Here is a 16,542-nt window from a genome sequence, read left to right on the forward strand (position 1 = left end):
ATGAAAGAAATGGGTTTCTCTAAAGCCAAATCTGTGAAATTAACTCACAGCTGAAGAAAGGCTGCTTTTTCTTTTCTTTTTTTTTTAATGTCATGTGATTTCATTTATGAAATGTCCAGAAAGGCTGCTTTTTCTATAGTAACCTTAAGAGCAGGGGTCCCCAAACTTTTTACACAGGAGGCTAGTTCACTATCCCTCAGACCGTTGGAGGGCAGGACTATAAAAAAAAAATACAACTATGAACAAATCCCTATGCACACTGCACATATCTTATTTTAAAGTAAAAAAACAAAATAGGAACAAATACAATATTTAAAATAAAGAACAAGTAAATTTAAATCAACAAACTGACCAGTATTTCTTTTTTATTTATTTTTATTCATTTTAGAGAGGAGAGGGAGAGACAGAGAGAGAGGAGAGACAGAGAGAGAGAAGGGGGTAGGAGCTGGAAGCATCAACTCCCATATGTGCCTTGACCAGGCAAGCCCAGGGTTTCAAACCGGCGACCTCAGCATTTCTAGGTCGACGCTTTATCCACTGCGCCACCACAGGTCAGGCCTCTTTTGTTTTTATAAGGAGATAATTAGTGGCTATTAATATCATGTGCCCTATATTCTTGAAAATCATAATTATAATATCTATCAACTTTACTGTCTTAACCTACCTTTAATAAACTAGTACATATTTTCTACTCAATTTTCTTCCAATTTACCCTTATTCAACACTTTGGAGTGAATAAATACTGCACTTCTTTGGGATATAGCACAGTTAGTTGGCTTAAATGCAATACAAATAGTACTTTACCTTGTTTATACCAATTATAACCTGAGGAGCAGAAGAGTCAGATTAACATGTTCTTATTCAAAGTGCTTTTATTTACAGAATAAGAACTCTCCTTTGTTAGTTAACCTGTAATATGTGAACATTATTCTTACTTTTTTCGAGGTCATACAAGAAATATGATTTAATATAAAGCCAAATTTGATAATGAAGAAATGCTTATAGATATTGCAATTATGTTTACTCTTATTACTCTAGACTTCATAGTAATATTCCCAATTCTGACTTTTATTTATGAGTATCTTAAAGGCAGGACTGTGTATTGTGTTGACTGTTTTTACAACTGGTGAAATTTAAGAATATATAGAATATATAGTCGTGGTGTACATAGAAGAGGAAAATACCTTTGATGACCTTTGTTACTTCGTTGTAATTTGATTTTTAATTTTTTTGTATTGATCTTTTGAGTAGACAGTATTTACAAAGTTCAAAGCTCAAAGGCCCCAAAAAATATATAATAGGAAGCCTTCCTCTCGTTTCTGTTTTTCAGCCACTCAAGCCTCCCCAGAATAATAAAGGTTAAAAGTTGCAGCCAAGGGTATTCTATAGGTGTTTTCTGTGACAGCAGCCTCTCACCCCTCCTTTGCTTAAAAGATGATGTCGAAGGATGCGAAGCCCCCGTAGGCCTTTAAAAAGCGCCTTCCTTGGAAGCAGAAGCAGGCCCGGTATCTAGGTCTCCTGGCCTTCTCATTCAGGCCCTTCAGCAATCGCTGCAGTAAGCCCACTGCTTCTACTTCTTTTATTTTTCATTGCCTTATTCCAGTGGCTAATTGGCAAGTGGTTTATCAGTGTGGATGGTCCGACCCGCTTAAATGTCCAAGTAGCTAGCTGGGTTTAAGATGGGAACGCTTGGGACGGGGACTGTTTACCAGAAGGGCAGCAGGGGAGGAGACTTTTTTGTTTTGTTATTTTGGTTCATCAAATGAAGGCCAAGGTATGAAAAGTCAGACCCAGGGCTTCATCACAGGGTCTGGTTCCGCCGAGTCGACGGCCGGCCCGGCCGGCGCGAGGGCGCACGGAGCAGCGCAGCCCCCGCCGGCCAGAGGGTTCGCGTGTGGCCCCTGCTGCCGCCCGACAGCCCGCTGGCCTCGGTCCCACCCATCCCGCTCTCGGCGCAGACGCGGTGCGGACGGGCGAGGCCTAGTCCCGCCTCTAATGCGGGGGGCGAGTGGGTGCGGGGAAGCGACTGAGATGCCGGCACCAGCGCCAGCTGGCTCTCGGGCTGCTTCTGCCCAACAGCCCGACGGGCGAGGGCGGCCGCCCGGCCCTCCTGATTCCTCCGGTCCCCTCCGGCCCCCACTCCCGGGAGCACTGTCCTCTAGGCCAGCTCGCTCCCTCCCTTGACGAAATTAGTCAGAAGTGTGTCCATCCTGCTCCTCCCTCCGAGGGAAGACCCATCACGCGGCCAAGAGCTCCATTCCGCGTACTAGGCATGTTTTCGAGCCGGCCGGGCCGGGCCCGGGCGGGCAGTGACGCCCGGCAGGAGTGGGCAGGGCCTTAGCAAGCAGCTCTGTGGGCCAATGGCTTCCTCCGGGTTTCGGGAGCTAGCCAATGAGGCGCGCGGGGCGGAACTTCCGCCTGCCCGGCGCCGCCGCCGTCCCAGCTCCGAGTCCGGGCCCGGGGGTTCGGTGCGGATGTGCGGTCATGGAGTCCGGGTAGGGGGTGCTCCCGCAGCGACGCCGCCGGCGAGCCCGTTTGTGTTGCGGGATCCGGCTTTCAGGTAAAGACCGCGGAGGCCTCGGGGCAGTGCGGCGGGGCGGGGCGGCGCGCGGGGCCCGGAACACACCCCCTCGCCTGCCTCGGGGCTCCGAGGGCTCTGCTGCTCCTCCTGGGGCTGAGAGCGCAGGAAAGGAGACTTTTCCTGAAAGGCTTAAAAATAAAAGAAATTAAATCACAAGCGGGGTGGGGGGGGGTGGGGAGCTTTACCCTGGGGAGGCCGAGTGCCCCCCTCCTCCGTCCCGCTGAGTTGGTGGTTTATCGGTTTGGTTCCCCGCGTCCCCGCTGAGGTGACAGGGGCGCGGGAGGTGTCTGCAGGGCATCTCTTGGCCGGGCACTTGTCGCGGAGTCCCCAGGCGACATCTCTCGACTTTAGTGGCGGGGACTCTAATGTTTTCTTTGAAAAAGAGCGCTGTCACCTTCTTTCTGTCCCACCTTTCCCCTTCTAGTCCCCCCGCCCCGCTGGAAGCTCCGGTCAAAGGTGGGACGTGACCGTGCTGGGGACCCAGGCGCGTCCGCCCCTGCCCCGGAGCGTGCGGCTCGGCCCGGCTTGTTGAGTTGACCCGGCCCGAGGAAAGGCGTCTGTCCCAGGGAGCGGGGCCGGCCGGCGGCAGGGGAGCCAGGCGAACCCAGAAGCACTCCCGCATAACTTGGGTGGCAGCCACGGAGTCAAATGCATGTTCTGTCCTCATTCCGCAATAGTCAGTTTCCAGAACTGCCCTTGCGCCCTCAGTTCCCAGCACCGTGGGCAGCCGCTCAGGCCCTCTGGTTGCTCCAAACGTTGCCCGCTCTGTTTCTGGTCAGTGATGCAGCAGAAACTTAAACAAAGGCACGTCTTTCAGCGGCGGTCTGATGTTTTCCGAGGGGAACATCTGCAGTTTGATACAGTGTGACACGATGGGTGTGCCGCCCCCCAAGAGTTCTAGTGGAGAAACTGATCCAGTCCAGGTTGAAGCATAGACTCTATTTAAGGACCATTTTTAATGGGTTGGGGAGATGAGCTCCGTTTCAGAGTAACAAAACTGGACTGGGATAGCAAAATAAAGAGAAAAAAGAAACTTGAAACAGGAAGTAAGTGTAATTTGGGGACATGGGAAGTTATTAACGGATTTTGGAATCCTTTTTTTTTTTTTAAAGAATTTATTTTTATTTATTCATTTTAGAGAGGAGGGAGGGAGAGGAAGAGAGAGAGAGAGAGAAAGGGGGGAGGAGCAGGAAGCATCAACTCCCATATGTGCCTTGACCAGACAAGTGCAGGGTTTTGAACCGGCAACCTCAATGTTCCCAGGTCGACGCTTTATCCACTGCGCCACCAGAGGTCAGGCAGATTTTGGAATCCTTTTAATGCATGACATTAACATTAGGAAGAGAGAGAGAGAGATCAGAGGACATCCCATAGACTTAAATATTTTAGGAAGCTTTTGTTCTGGGATATGTGTGGGTGAAGAGGAAGATGTTAATGTATACCGTATTAAAGTGGTTTATGTCAAAATGCTGGATCCCAAATGTAGGGGTCAGGCTGGGTTCAGTTTTCAGCTCTTTTATTTACCAATTCTGTGAAAGTATCTGTAAATAGGGAAGAATTGTAAGAGTTAATTGAAATAAAATGTTACATAGTTAAACCTCTTTTAAAAATTTTTTTTATTCATTTTAGAGGGGAGAGAGAGAGAAAGGGCGAAGGAACAGGAAGCATCTACTCCCATATGTGCCTTGACCAGACAAGTACAGGGTTTTGAACCAGCGACCTCAGCATTCCAGGTCGATGCTTTATCCACTGCACCACCACAGGTCAGGCTAAGCTTCTTTTTTAAAACTGGTTAAGACCCAGTTATTTCTGAGTCAAAAATGACAACCATTTTATTAATGTATTTTTTACATCTACCTTTATTTGACACCAGCCAGTTTGGTGTCTCCATGTGTAATAATAGTGAGTCATGTGGACAGAATCTTGGTTTGTGAGGTTTTAGTATATGAACTTTAGAGTATAAGTTCTCATCTGTCCTTGTTTAAAGCTCATTTCTCTCAAGCCTTTTGATACTAGCATTCCATACCCTTCTTTTTATATTTCTCTGCATCTTAGAGTAGCATAGGTGTAATAGAAGTTTTTCAGGCACTAATTTTTAACAAAGTAAGGGTAGGACTAAGGGTATTTATGTCTTTGTGATAAATTGGATAGGAAGGCATTTTATGTTTTATAGTGATTGCCATAGAGATGCTTGAAAATGAAATGGCTTGGTCAGATATTGTGGAGTGCTTCATGTTGGTATGACCTAGGAATAGAAAAAATAGTATGATTTTGGACATTTTAAAATTTGGGAATTAATGTGAAGCAGAAGGCAAATGAGTTTGAATCAAAATAGTGTTTTGCATCATTTGACATATTACTACCATTATGGCATTGCATATGGTAGTTTCACATGACAGAAAGGGAGGAACATTGGTAAACATTGTTTTCTCAAAAGAGGGAACTAAATTAATAGACAAGTGAATTTCTTTTAATACAGGATGGTAGTAAATCATTGTTTAAAAATTCATGTATTCTGTAACTTTATTGAGCATATATAAAAAATACAGCCTGACCAGGTGGTGGCGCAGTGGATAGAGCGTCGGACTGGGATGCGGAGGACCCAGGTTTGAGACCCCGAGGTCGTCAGCTTGAGCGCGGGCTCATCTGGCTTGAGCAAAGCTCACCAGCTTGGACCCAAGGTCGCTGGCTTGAGCGGGGGTTGCTCGGTCTACTGAAGGCCCGCAGTCAGGGCACATGTGAGAAAGCAATCAGTGAACAACTAAGATGTCACAATGAAAAACTAATGATTGATGCTTCTCATCTCTCTCCATTCCTGTCTGTCTATCCCTCTCTCTGATTTTGTCTCTGTAAAAAAACAAACAAACAAAACAGTATTAAGCTTTTGTAGTATCTAAAAGTTGATTTGGAAACAGCAAGAACATATAATTGGTATTGTCAGAGTTTACACATCAGAGCCTAAAAATAGCAAGGGCAGTGATAATAACTAATCTAACATCGATTATTTACTATGGGTCACATACAATTCTAAGCACTTTCTTTATTTTTAAAAATTTATTGATTGATTTTAGAGAGAAAGACAGAAACATTGATCTTTTCCTGTATGTGCCCTGATCGGGGATCAAACCCACAACTTTTGCATTATTGAGGTGATGACAGGTATAGTGTATATTTTGAAATAATCATGAAGCAATAAAACATCCTCCTAATTTTTGTGAGCAGTGTATTTGGCCAGGGCTTGCTCTTTTTTTTTTTAAAGATTTTTATTGATTTTATTTATTTATTATATTTTTTATATTTTTCTGAAGTTGGAAACCGGGAGGCAGTCAGACAGACTCTCGCATACGCCCGACCAGGATCCACCCAGCATGCCCACCAGGGGGCGATGCTCTGCCCATCTGGGGTGTTGCTCTGTTGCAACCTGAGCCATTCTAGCACCTGAGGTGGAGGCCATGGAGCCATCCTCAGCGCCCGGGTCAACTTTGCTCCAATGGAGACTTGGCTGCGGGAAGGGAAGAGAGAGACAGAGAGGAAGGAGAGGGGGAGGGGTGGAGAAGCAGAAGGGCGCTTCTCCTGTGTGCCCTGGCCAGGAATTGAACCCGGGACTCCTGCACGCCAGGCCGACACTCTACCACTGAGCCAACCGGCCAGGGCAAGATTTTTATTGATTTTAGAGAAGAGAGAAAAAGATGGGAGAGAAGTAGGAAGCATCAATTTGTAGTAGTTGTTTCTTGTATGTGCCTTGGTCAGGTAAGTCCTGGGTTTCCAACAGGCGACCTCAGCATTCTAGGTTGACGCTTTATCCACTGTACCACCTAAGAACTTTGTATCAGTGGCTTTCAACTGCCAGTGTGCAGGTAGGTCAGTGTTGGTTTGCCAGAAACTTCAGGCCGGTCTGCAAAAGAGTTCATCATCATGATGTTGTATGAAGATTATGTAATTACATATAATATATTAATAGGTGTTTGTAATGCATATTATATTTATTCAAAAAAGAGCCAACAAATTGGAGGCTAACTAAGAACTTGGAACGATGCTGTGATTTTTATATAGTGCCAGGCATTTATACACACAGTTGAATGTGAATTGTGACATCAGCAGATTTGTAACTTTTTTTTGAGAGGGAGAGAGAGAGAGGATGAGAAGGGAGAGAGATGAGAAGCATCATCTTATAGTTTTACTTTAGTTGTGTTACTTTAGTTTTTCACTGATTGCTTTTCCTACTGCCTTGGGCCGGAGGGTGGGGGCTCAAGCAGAGCCATTGACCCCTTGCTCAAGCCAGTGACCTTGGGATCCATGATCTTGTATTCAAGTCCGCAAACTTGCACTCATGCTAGATGAATCCACCCCCAAGTCTGGGATCTTGGGGTTTTGAACCTGGGACCTCAGTGTCCCTGGTTGACGCTCTATCCACTGCACCACTACTGGTCAGGCAGATTTGCTATTATTTCACTCCTCCTTTGTTGACCTCACTTGATTAATAGTAAAACTTCTAAAATCAGAGAGCATTTTAGAATGTGGGCAGCAATAACAGGGACCTAGAGAGACTGTATTGTGCTTATTGCTAAGATTATGGAAGAAGAACCTCAAAGAGAAAGAGAGCAGGCTAATTGGTGTGGTGGAAAGAAGAGGGATTCGGTGAATGAACCACCCATTCTCTGGCCTCAGTTTCCTCATTCTGTAAGATGATGATACCAATTCTGAGAAGGGAAGAAAACTATCGGGAGACTCTCTACACTTGGAAAAGTGACTCCTGTCCTGGCCAGATAGGTCAGTTGGTAACCGTTAGAGTGTCGCCCTGAAGCACAGGAGTTGCTGGTTCTCTCTCTGGGCAGGGCACATACAGAAACAGATCTATGTTCCTCTCTCTCTCCCTCTTCCTCCCTTCCTCTCTCAAATCAATCAATAAAAAAATAAGTGACTAAGTAAGGTCTGAAGGGCTGGTAGGTTGGTTGCTCTCTTGGCAGTTTCTAGAATTTGATGCAGTGAATAGGGCATGATATTAAACTAAGTACTATAATTTATCTATCTCTGAACTGTTTTTACTTCCTTGAAATGTAAGGCCTGAGTAACTGGCCAAATAAAAAATTGAACATTAGGCACAAACAGTAGGACAAGAAAAAGTTGACATATTCTATCACACCATAGTTGGAAACATTACTTGGATTCTGCTTTTCATGGGTTTTTCTAAAGCATTCATTCACTCAACAAATACGTAGGTACCTTCTATGTCAGGAACTGTTCTGGGCACGGCCTACATGAGTGAGCCAAGAGACAAGGTCCTTGACCTCATGGGGCTTATCTTCAAGTGGGACAAATAAGGTATATTTTAATAATGGAACATAATGAGATTTTTCATGTACTCTATAAAAACACCATCTTAAACAGATGACAGTAATAAAAGTATCATACCAGATCGGATCTGACTTTGTAGAGCACTTTGAAGGCAGGGACAATGTCTTCTGTGTGTCTCTCCATTTCCCTTTCTTCCCACTGGAATGACTTAGATGTATTTCATGATCAGTAAGTGTAGGTACTAATTAAGTGTTTATGATGGGGAGGAGGAGGCTGTGTTAAGGTTGGGGCCAGATCTTAAATATAAATCAATCAGTTAAATGTAGCCAGTGTTAAGGACTCGCCCATGTACGCACTAGACTGAAGGTAGGAAGAAGAGAAGGGTGCTGTGGATCGCGCTGCCTGGCTTGCCTGTGAGGCGGAAATGTCAATAAGGTTATATTGTAGCTGAAAACAGCAGTAAGGATGACTTTGCATGAATAACTAGACCTCTCTCATTTCATTTCCTCATTTGTAAGATGAGGTAATTGGAATTTTCTAGTTTAAAAAACCTGCTTTTAAGATTCTTACAAAATATCTATTGCAGTAGTGTTTCACTTAAAATTCAGATAATATGGAGCTGATCACGAGCTTTTCATTGACTAATAAGAAGGACTAAATTTATACTCTTATTAGTGAACAAGATGTTTAAAAATGTGTTTACAAAATTGATGTTATCTATTTAATGTTATTTACTAGTAAGGCCACATTGTAATTTAAAAAAAAAGAAAGCAAGTTATAGCCTAATATATAGTCTATATATATTTCCCTTTTGCTTATGTTATATAGGAAAAAATAAACTAATATTTTACACACTAATAGTGGGTTTTAATAGTTACTCTTACTTCCATACTTCAGTTTTACAACAGCCTTTGATTATTGTCCTAGGAGCTGAGTATATGAGGTCAAAAAGGTTTAGTCCTTAACTTCAGGGAGTTTTGAAAGAATACTGTACTCAGAAACAGATCGTTGTGTCTGTTTCTGTCTTGTTCCCTCTCTTTCTGAGATCGAAAAGATAAAGTAAAAATAGATTTAGAAAATAATAATGGGAGGGATGGACGGTTTAAATGGCACATGATGAACGGTTGGGTGAAGGAGGATCATGTGATCTGAGAAGGGACACTAGGGAGAGAGCTGGAGTCCCAGGTAGGGCCAGTCGTGAACCACTTTCTGTGGGAAGTCACAACTTACTTGTGGACTTCATTCTGAAAGTTATTGAATCTGTTGAGGAATTTTGCGCAGATAGTAACACAATCAGGCATTTTTCTGTCTTCCTTTATATTCCTCCTAAGGGAATGATTCATGAGGAAGTTATTTTTGTTATTTCTAGTTAGTTCAGTGTTATTTCTAGTTAGTTCAGTGTTATAGTCCTACTTGAGGAAATCAGTCTTTTAATGCTGACATAAAGTTTGAGGAAGTGTCAGTTTTGTGGTTTTAGGGCATGAGTAACCCTGAAAATTTTAGAAAACATGCAACATGAAAACATTTCAGTGTTCATAGCCACATGGGTATTCTGCTAGTTGAAATAAGAGAGCTGCTTCTGGTCAGCTACAAAAATTTGACTTATAATCATTTCTAAGGGGCTAGAAACTTGTTGAAGTTGAATTAATTGAATGTGACTCTAGTTCAAGCTCAATTTCATTATAATGAACAAGCTATCCAGTTAAATTTTATAGAGGGAATGAATTTCTAGGGGGAAATGACCACAACTGGTGATTGGTGAATAGTTCTAAATCATGTTGTGAAAGAGACTAGGAGTTGAATTTCTTATCTTGCTTAGATAGTAAACTCAAATGTTGATCTTTATTTGCCTAATTATTGTGCTTGCAATTATATGTTTGACCTTTAGAAAGGAAGAACTGTGCTTGTAATTTATACATTTGTCTAATGTGTATTATAATCATTAATTGCTTTAAAGTCTTTTTTGAGGTTTTATACATTTGTCTAATGTGTATTATAATCATTAATTGCTTTAAAGTCTTTTTTGAGGTTACATATAATCAACAATTTAAAAGTGAACAGTTGCATGGCATTCAGTTCATTTATATAGCCACCACTTCTGTCCAGCTCCAAAGCATTTTTATCACTCCAAAATAAAACACTATGCCCACTAAGCAGTTCCTTCCTATTTCCTGCTCCTCCCAGCTCCGACCACCAGCAGTCTGCTTTCTAGTTCTGTGAATGTCCTGGATATCTCGTTTTCATTTTGGACGTCTCATTTAAATGGGGTCATGTCAATGTCCATGCACAGACCAGCAACACCGTGCTCAAGCTGGTGAGCCTGCCCTCAAGCCGGTGAGCTCCTGCTAAGCTGGTGAGCGTTTCCAACCTGGGACCTCCGCATCCCAGATGGACACTGTTCACTGCACCACCACAGGGCAGGCAACTTTTGCCATTTAAATGACTGTATAATAAATCTTAGTGTAGATGTCTTTGGAGTCATCTTGTTTGGAAATCTTCCTCCTGGACCTGGATGTCTGTTTTCTTTCCCAAGTTACGAAGGTTTTCGCCATTAGTTTTTTAAATAGAGTTTCTGTTTCTTCTTTCTAGGATCCCTGTAATGTGAATGTTTGTGTGCTTGGTGTTATTTCAAAGATCTCTTAAACTGTTTTTATTATTATTTTTTTTCCTTTTTGCTGTTCTGATTGCTAACCAGTAGTCAGTCTTCTGGGTTGCTGATTTGTTCTTCTGCATTGGTTAATATGCTGCTGATCCCTTCTAATGTATTTTTCATTGCAGTTATTCTATTTTTCAGCTCTACTAAATTATTTATTAAACTTTCTCTTTGTTGAAGTTCTCCCTAAATTTTTCTGTTCTACTCTAAAGTTTGGTGAGTATCCTTATGACTTTTTTTTTGAGAGAGAGACAAGAACATCAAGCTGTTCCTTATGTGCCCTGACTGGGGAGTCAAAGCAGCAGCAACCTTCACGCTTGGGACAGTTCTCCAACCAACCTAGCCATCTAGCCAGAGCTTAATTTTTATTGACTTTCAGAGGGAGAGAGGAACAGGGGGAGAGGGGAGGGGGAAGGGAAGCATTCATTTGTTGTTCCACTCAGTCATGCACTTGTTGGTTGCTTCCTGTGTGTGCCCTGACTGGCGATCAAACCTACAACCTTGTTTTGGTATGACTCTCTTAACTGATTGAGCTAACCAGCCAGGGCCTTCCTTTGAATTCAGTTATCAGGCAAATTACTTATCTCTGTTTCCTTAGGGTTTGTTTCCCTGGGGATTTTTTTGGTTCCTTGATTTGAGAAATACTGTATTCATTTGTCTGATTTTCTGTGGTTATATGTATGTGAATTAGACAAAAGAGCTCTCTGCCGGTCTTCAGAAAGTGGCTGGTGTGAATGTGGTCTCTATACAGGCTGTGTGCTGGTGTGAATGTGGTCTCTATACAGGCTGTGTGCTGGTGTGAATGTGGTCTCTATACAGGCTGTGTGCTGGGTGGCTTTAGCAGGCCGTTTGGAGCCGAGCAGATGCCTGTGGTGACTGGGGCGCTGACCCGCTGAGCTGGAAGCGCCCTGAGTGGCGAGGCCAGGTGCATGTAGTAGTACCTGTTGATCCTGCTCGCTCCCTCTGTTTCGAGCCGGAGTGGGCCTGGTGGGTGTTTCGGGAATGCTCTGCAATGACCTTGCAGATAGGCCAGAGCTCCTGGGTAAGCTCTCACCCACCCTGTGGGGGTGAAAGGGGGACGTGTGCAATGGCTGTCACCGACACCTTCAGTCCCAGAGAATGCCTGCAGCTGTTGGAGGGCTCCCGTGGCTCCCCAGCCTTCTCTACACTTTCTCTCTTTTGTTTTACTGTGAGCGGTCTTGTGTAGGCTGTGTGTGCTGCATCGTTTGGCAGGTCAGCTGGAGCCTGGCAGTCCCTTGTGGCACCTGGGGGCCCTGGCTGACTGGAGCAGCTGTGGGTGGGAAGCGTGTGGTGACGCCCTATGATCCTTTATCTCCCTTTGGTGGGGGGAGTGCCTGGGCATTGTGGCTGGGCGTGGGCTGCTGGGAGGTCCTAAGGGGCGGAACACCTGAAGTAGAGCTTCTGCTTGCCCCGGGGAAAGAAGGGTGTGTAAGCTCCTGTGCTCAGTGGCACCTGCAGTCTGGAGAGCTGCCCCGCGCTCGCGAGCCCCTGCGGTTTCCTAGCTCTCCCTGCTCCCTCTCTTTCGTTCGCCCTGGCTGAGGCACTGTTTGTTTGCACTCCTGTCTCACAGGAGGGCCTGCTCTCTGTGCACATGGAGACTCAGTTTCCTCTGGGCCGGGCGGCTCAGCGCCTTCCTCCACTGCCGCCATCTCGGACCTCTTTTCACCTCCTGAGTAAATTGACTCCTGGACACTTTATTGTTTGGATGCCTTTATAAAGGAATTTAAAAAAAAATTACTTTTGAGCCCTGGCCGGTTGGCTCAGTGCTAGAGCGGTGGCCTGGCGTGCAGAAGTCCCGGGTTCGATTCCCGGCCAGGGCACACAGGAGAGGCGCCCATCTGCTTCTCCACCCCTCCCCCTCTCCTTCCTCTCTGTCTCTCTCTTCCCCTCCCACAGCCGAGGCTCCATTGGAGCAAAGATGGCCCGGGTGCTGGGGATGGCTCCTTGGCCTCTGCCCCAGGCGCTAGAGTGGCTCTGGTCACAACAGAGCGATGCCCCAGAGGGGCAGGGCATCGCTCCCTGGTGGGCAGAGCGTCGCCCCCTGGTGGGCGTGCCAGGTGGATCCCGGTCGGGCGCATGCGGGAGTCTGTCTCTCCCCGTTTACAGCTTCAGAAAAAAAAAAAAAAAAATTATTTTTGAGTTGTTTATTGCTAGTGTATAGAAACACAACTGATTTTTGTGTATAACATTGATTTCAGTAGTCATTTCTTTTCTTTCTTACATATATGAGTTGGATTATATAGGTAAATAAGAAAGTGGAAATTGCAACACTGAAGAATTCTGATGTCTAATTATGATTATCCTGAATAGAAATAGCATTGAGTATTCTTATAGCGTAGTGTTGAATGATTATTTAATTAAATTATTGCATTTCTGGTATGTTACATATGCTTGGGCATTATAATAGGAGATAAAATATTTCATTTTGTTTTCTTTAAGCTTGGAGAAAGGTGTGAATGTAATAATTCACTTAAAGGTTATTCTTACTATTTGTTACTTAAGTTCTGATGTTGTAGAGAAAGCCTGAGGCATAAACCGTATTTATACCAAATCCGGTTTAGAGATCCATGAAGAAGAAAAATTGATTGGCGTGGAGGTTGATTTGAATATATAAATTATCACTATTATATTTTAGTTTCCCTTTCTTAGTTTTCCTTGATAGAAGCTTTTAAATATTTTGTTTCAAAATACTTAAATTTTTGTTATGAATAAACATGAATAACTTTATTCTCAGAGGTATTTATTTACTTATTTGTTTATTTAGTGAGAAGAGGGAAAATGAGAGACAGACTCCTGTTTGAGCTCTGATAGTGATCCACCTACCAGCCCCCATCTGGGGCCGATGCTCTGCCTGTTGGGGCCATGCTCACAACCAAGCTATTTTAGTGCCTATGGCGGAGGCTCCAAGGAGCCATCTTCAGCACCTGGGAACAGTGCACAGCAAACCAGTCGAGCCATGGCTGCGGGAGGGGAAAAGAAAGAGAGGGAGAGGGGGAAAGGGGGAGGGAGAAGGGTGGAGAAGCAGATGGTTGCTTCTTCTTGGTGCCCTGACCAGGAATCGAACTCAGGACATCCACACACTGGGCAGACACTCTACCACTGAGCCCACCGGCCTGGGCTATTTGTTGATTTTTATAGAGAGAGAGAGAGAGGTGAAAGAGAGAGGGAGGGAGAGAGAGGGAGGAGCGGGAAGCATTAGCTCTTAGTAATTGTTCCTTGTATGTGCCTTGACTGGGCAAGCCTGGGATTTCAGACCCGCAAGGTCAGTGCTCCAGGTCCAGGCTCTACCCACTGTGCCTCCCCAGGCCAGGCTGCGTCCACTGTGCCTCCCCAGGCCAGGCTCTACCCACTGTGCATCCCCAGGCCAGGCTCCGTCCACTGTGCCTCCCCAGGCCAGGCTCCGTCCACTGTGCCTCCCCAGGCCAGGCTCTGTCCACTGTGCCTCCCCAGACCAGGCTGCGTCCACTGTGCCTCCCCAGGCCAGGCTCTGTCCACTGTGCCTCCCCAGACCAGGCTCTGTCCACTGTGCCTCCCCAGGTCCAGGCTCTGTCCACTGTGCCTCCCCAGGCCAGGCTCCGTCCACTGTGCCTCCCCAGGCCAGGCTCCGTCCACTGTGCCTCCCCAGGTCAGGCTCCGTCCACTGTGCCTCCCCAGGCCAGGCTCCGTCCACTGTGCCTCCCCAGACCAGGCTCCGTCCACTGTGCCTCCCCAGGCCAGGCTCCGTCCACTGTGCCTCCCCAGGCCAGGCTCCGTCCACTGTGCCTCCTCAGGCCAGGCTCCGTCCACTGTGCCTCCCCAGGCCAGGCTCCGTCCACTGTGCCTCCCCAGGCCAGGCTGCGTCCACTGTGCCTCCCCAGGCCAGGCTCCGTCCACTGTGCCTCCCCAGGCCAGGCTGCGTCCACTGTGCCTCCCCAGGCCAGGCTGCGTCCACTGTGCCTCCCCAGGCCAGGCTGCGTCCACTGTGCCTCCCCAGGCCAGGCTGCGTCCACTGTGCCTCCCCAGGCCAGGCTCCGTCCACTGTGCCTCCCCAGGCCAGGCTCCGTCCACTGTGCCTCCCCAGGCCAGGCTCCGTCCACTGTGCCTCCCCAGGCCAGGCTGCGTCCACTGTGCCTCCCCAGGCCAGGCTCCGTCCACTGTGCCTCCCCAGGCCAGGCTCTGTCCACTGTGCCTCCCCAGGTCCAGGCTCTATCCACTGTGCCTCCCCAGGCCAGGCTCCGTCCACTGTGCCTCCCCAGGCCAGGGCTCCGTCCACTGTGCCTCCCCAGGTCAGGCTCCGTCCACTGTGCCTCCCCAGGCCAGGCTCCGTCCACTGTGCCTCCCCAGACCAGGCTCTGTCCACTGTGCCTCCCCAGGCCAGGCTCTGTCCACTGTGCCTCCCCAGGTCCAGGCTCTATCCACTGTGCCTCCCCAGGCCAGGCTCTGTCCACTGTGCCTTCCCAGGCCAGGCTCTGTCCACTGTGCCTCCCCAGGCCAGGCTCTGTCCACTGTGCCTCCCCAGGCCAGACTCCGTCCACTGTGCCTCCCCAGGCCAGGCTCTACCCACTGTGCATCCCCAGGCCAGGCTCCGTCCACTGTGCCTCCCCAGGCCAGGCTCCGTCCACTGTGCCTCCCCAGGCCAGGCTCCGTCCACTGTGCCTCCCCAGGCCAGGCTCTGTCCACTGTGCCTCCCCAGGTCCAGGCTCTACCCACTGTGCCTCCCCAGGCCAGGCTCTGTCCACTGTGCCTCCCCAGGTCCAGGCTCCATCTACACTGCCTCCCCAGGCCAGGCTCCGTCCACTGTGCCTCCCCAGGCCAGGCTCTGTCCACTGTGCCTCCCCAGGCCAGGCTCAGTTATACTTCAGAAGCTAAATTCAGTTTGTCAGGTTCTGAAAGAAACCACAGTGATTATTGTAGATGGTAAATTTTTAGTCTGCAGTACTAATATTTAGACAGGCCTCAAATAATTTGTTTTGAACTTTCAAAGATGTGCAATTAAAGTAAAATTATTTACTTATTTTGAAATAATCACAAGGTATCTTTTATGTTGTACACATAGTACAGAGATCTTTTTTTCCCCCTTAATTATTTGAGAGTAAGTTGTTGATCTAATGTTCTGTACCCAACAAATACTTCACTTTAAGATGACTACAAACAAGGACATTCTCTTTGGAGAAATGGCTGGTTTCAGGGCTGGGGCAGGAAAAGAATGGATAGGACCAGAAATCTGGTGGCAGAAAACAAAGAAGTGCTTAAGCATGATGGGAACATGTCAGAAAGGCACAGGAGCCTTTTGAATGAGCCTCTACTGGCCAAACTGGGGACAATTGGGCATCAAAATAATAATAGTAACTGTAAAAGACTAAAACAGCAATCCATGAGTAAATTGAAAAGTCAGTGAGAAATGGGATAATGACTGGTAGACAGGATAATAACCCCCAAAGATGTCCCTTCCCTTAATACCTGGGAGCTATGAATATGTTATGGCAAAAGGAACTTTGCAGATGTGGTTCAGCTAAGGACTTTTGGGTGGGAAGATTATCCTGGCTTATCCAGGTGGGCCGTGTAATCACAAGGGTCCTCACGTGTAGAAGGGGGAGGCAGAAGAGTTTGGAATAACATAATGTGAGAAAGAACCAATCTGCCTTTGCTGGAGTTTGGAATAACATGATGTGAGAAAGAACCAATCTGCCTTTGCTGGTTTTGAAGATGGAGGAAGAGCCAGGAGCCAAGGCGTGTAGGCAGTCTCTAGAAGCCGATGAGCATTAACAATCGACTGTGTAATTTAAAAGTTTTATTTTAAAACACACATGGATACTAGCCAGGACCAGAATAAGAAATTTATGCGACTTTTAAAAATAAATGATATTTCAAAGAGACTAGATATTTTTTTAGATTCTGCTTGTTGATAACACACTAATGATCATATATGTTCACTTTTTTCTTTCTCTCTATTGTTTTTTTAAATGTTTTATTGGTTTTAGAGAGAGGAAGCGAGAGAGCAGGGATCTAACCA

At 46.3% G+C, this 16,542-nt stretch overlaps 1 protein-coding gene across 4 annotated transcripts in view; it reads left to right on the forward strand.

Moving 5' to 3' along the window:
• The first annotated feature begins 2,402 nt into the window (after nucleotides 1-2,402).
• RNF13 (ring finger protein 13) overlaps nucleotides 2,403-16,542 on the forward strand; it is a 100,279-nt gene continuing 86,139 nt past the window's right edge. For 3 of the 4 annotated variants that reach the window (XM_066241733.1, XM_066241735.1, XM_066241736.1), the window contains exon 1: nucleotides 2,403-2,560. The gene's annotated coding sequence lies outside the window, so the exon portion shown is untranslated. Of the gene's footprint in view, nucleotides 2,561-4,210; nucleotides 4,345-16,542 lie in introns of all 4 variants that reach the window. The other variant, XM_066241734.1, reaches the window with a different exon arrangement.

This window comes from Saccopteryx bilineata, chromosome 8 (genome assembly GCF_036850765.1).
Source record: "Saccopteryx bilineata isolate mSacBil1 chromosome 8, mSacBil1_pri_phased_curated, whole genome shotgun sequence".
NCBI classification, from domain to species: Eukaryota; Metazoa; Chordata; class Mammalia; order Chiroptera; family Emballonuridae; genus Saccopteryx; species Saccopteryx bilineata.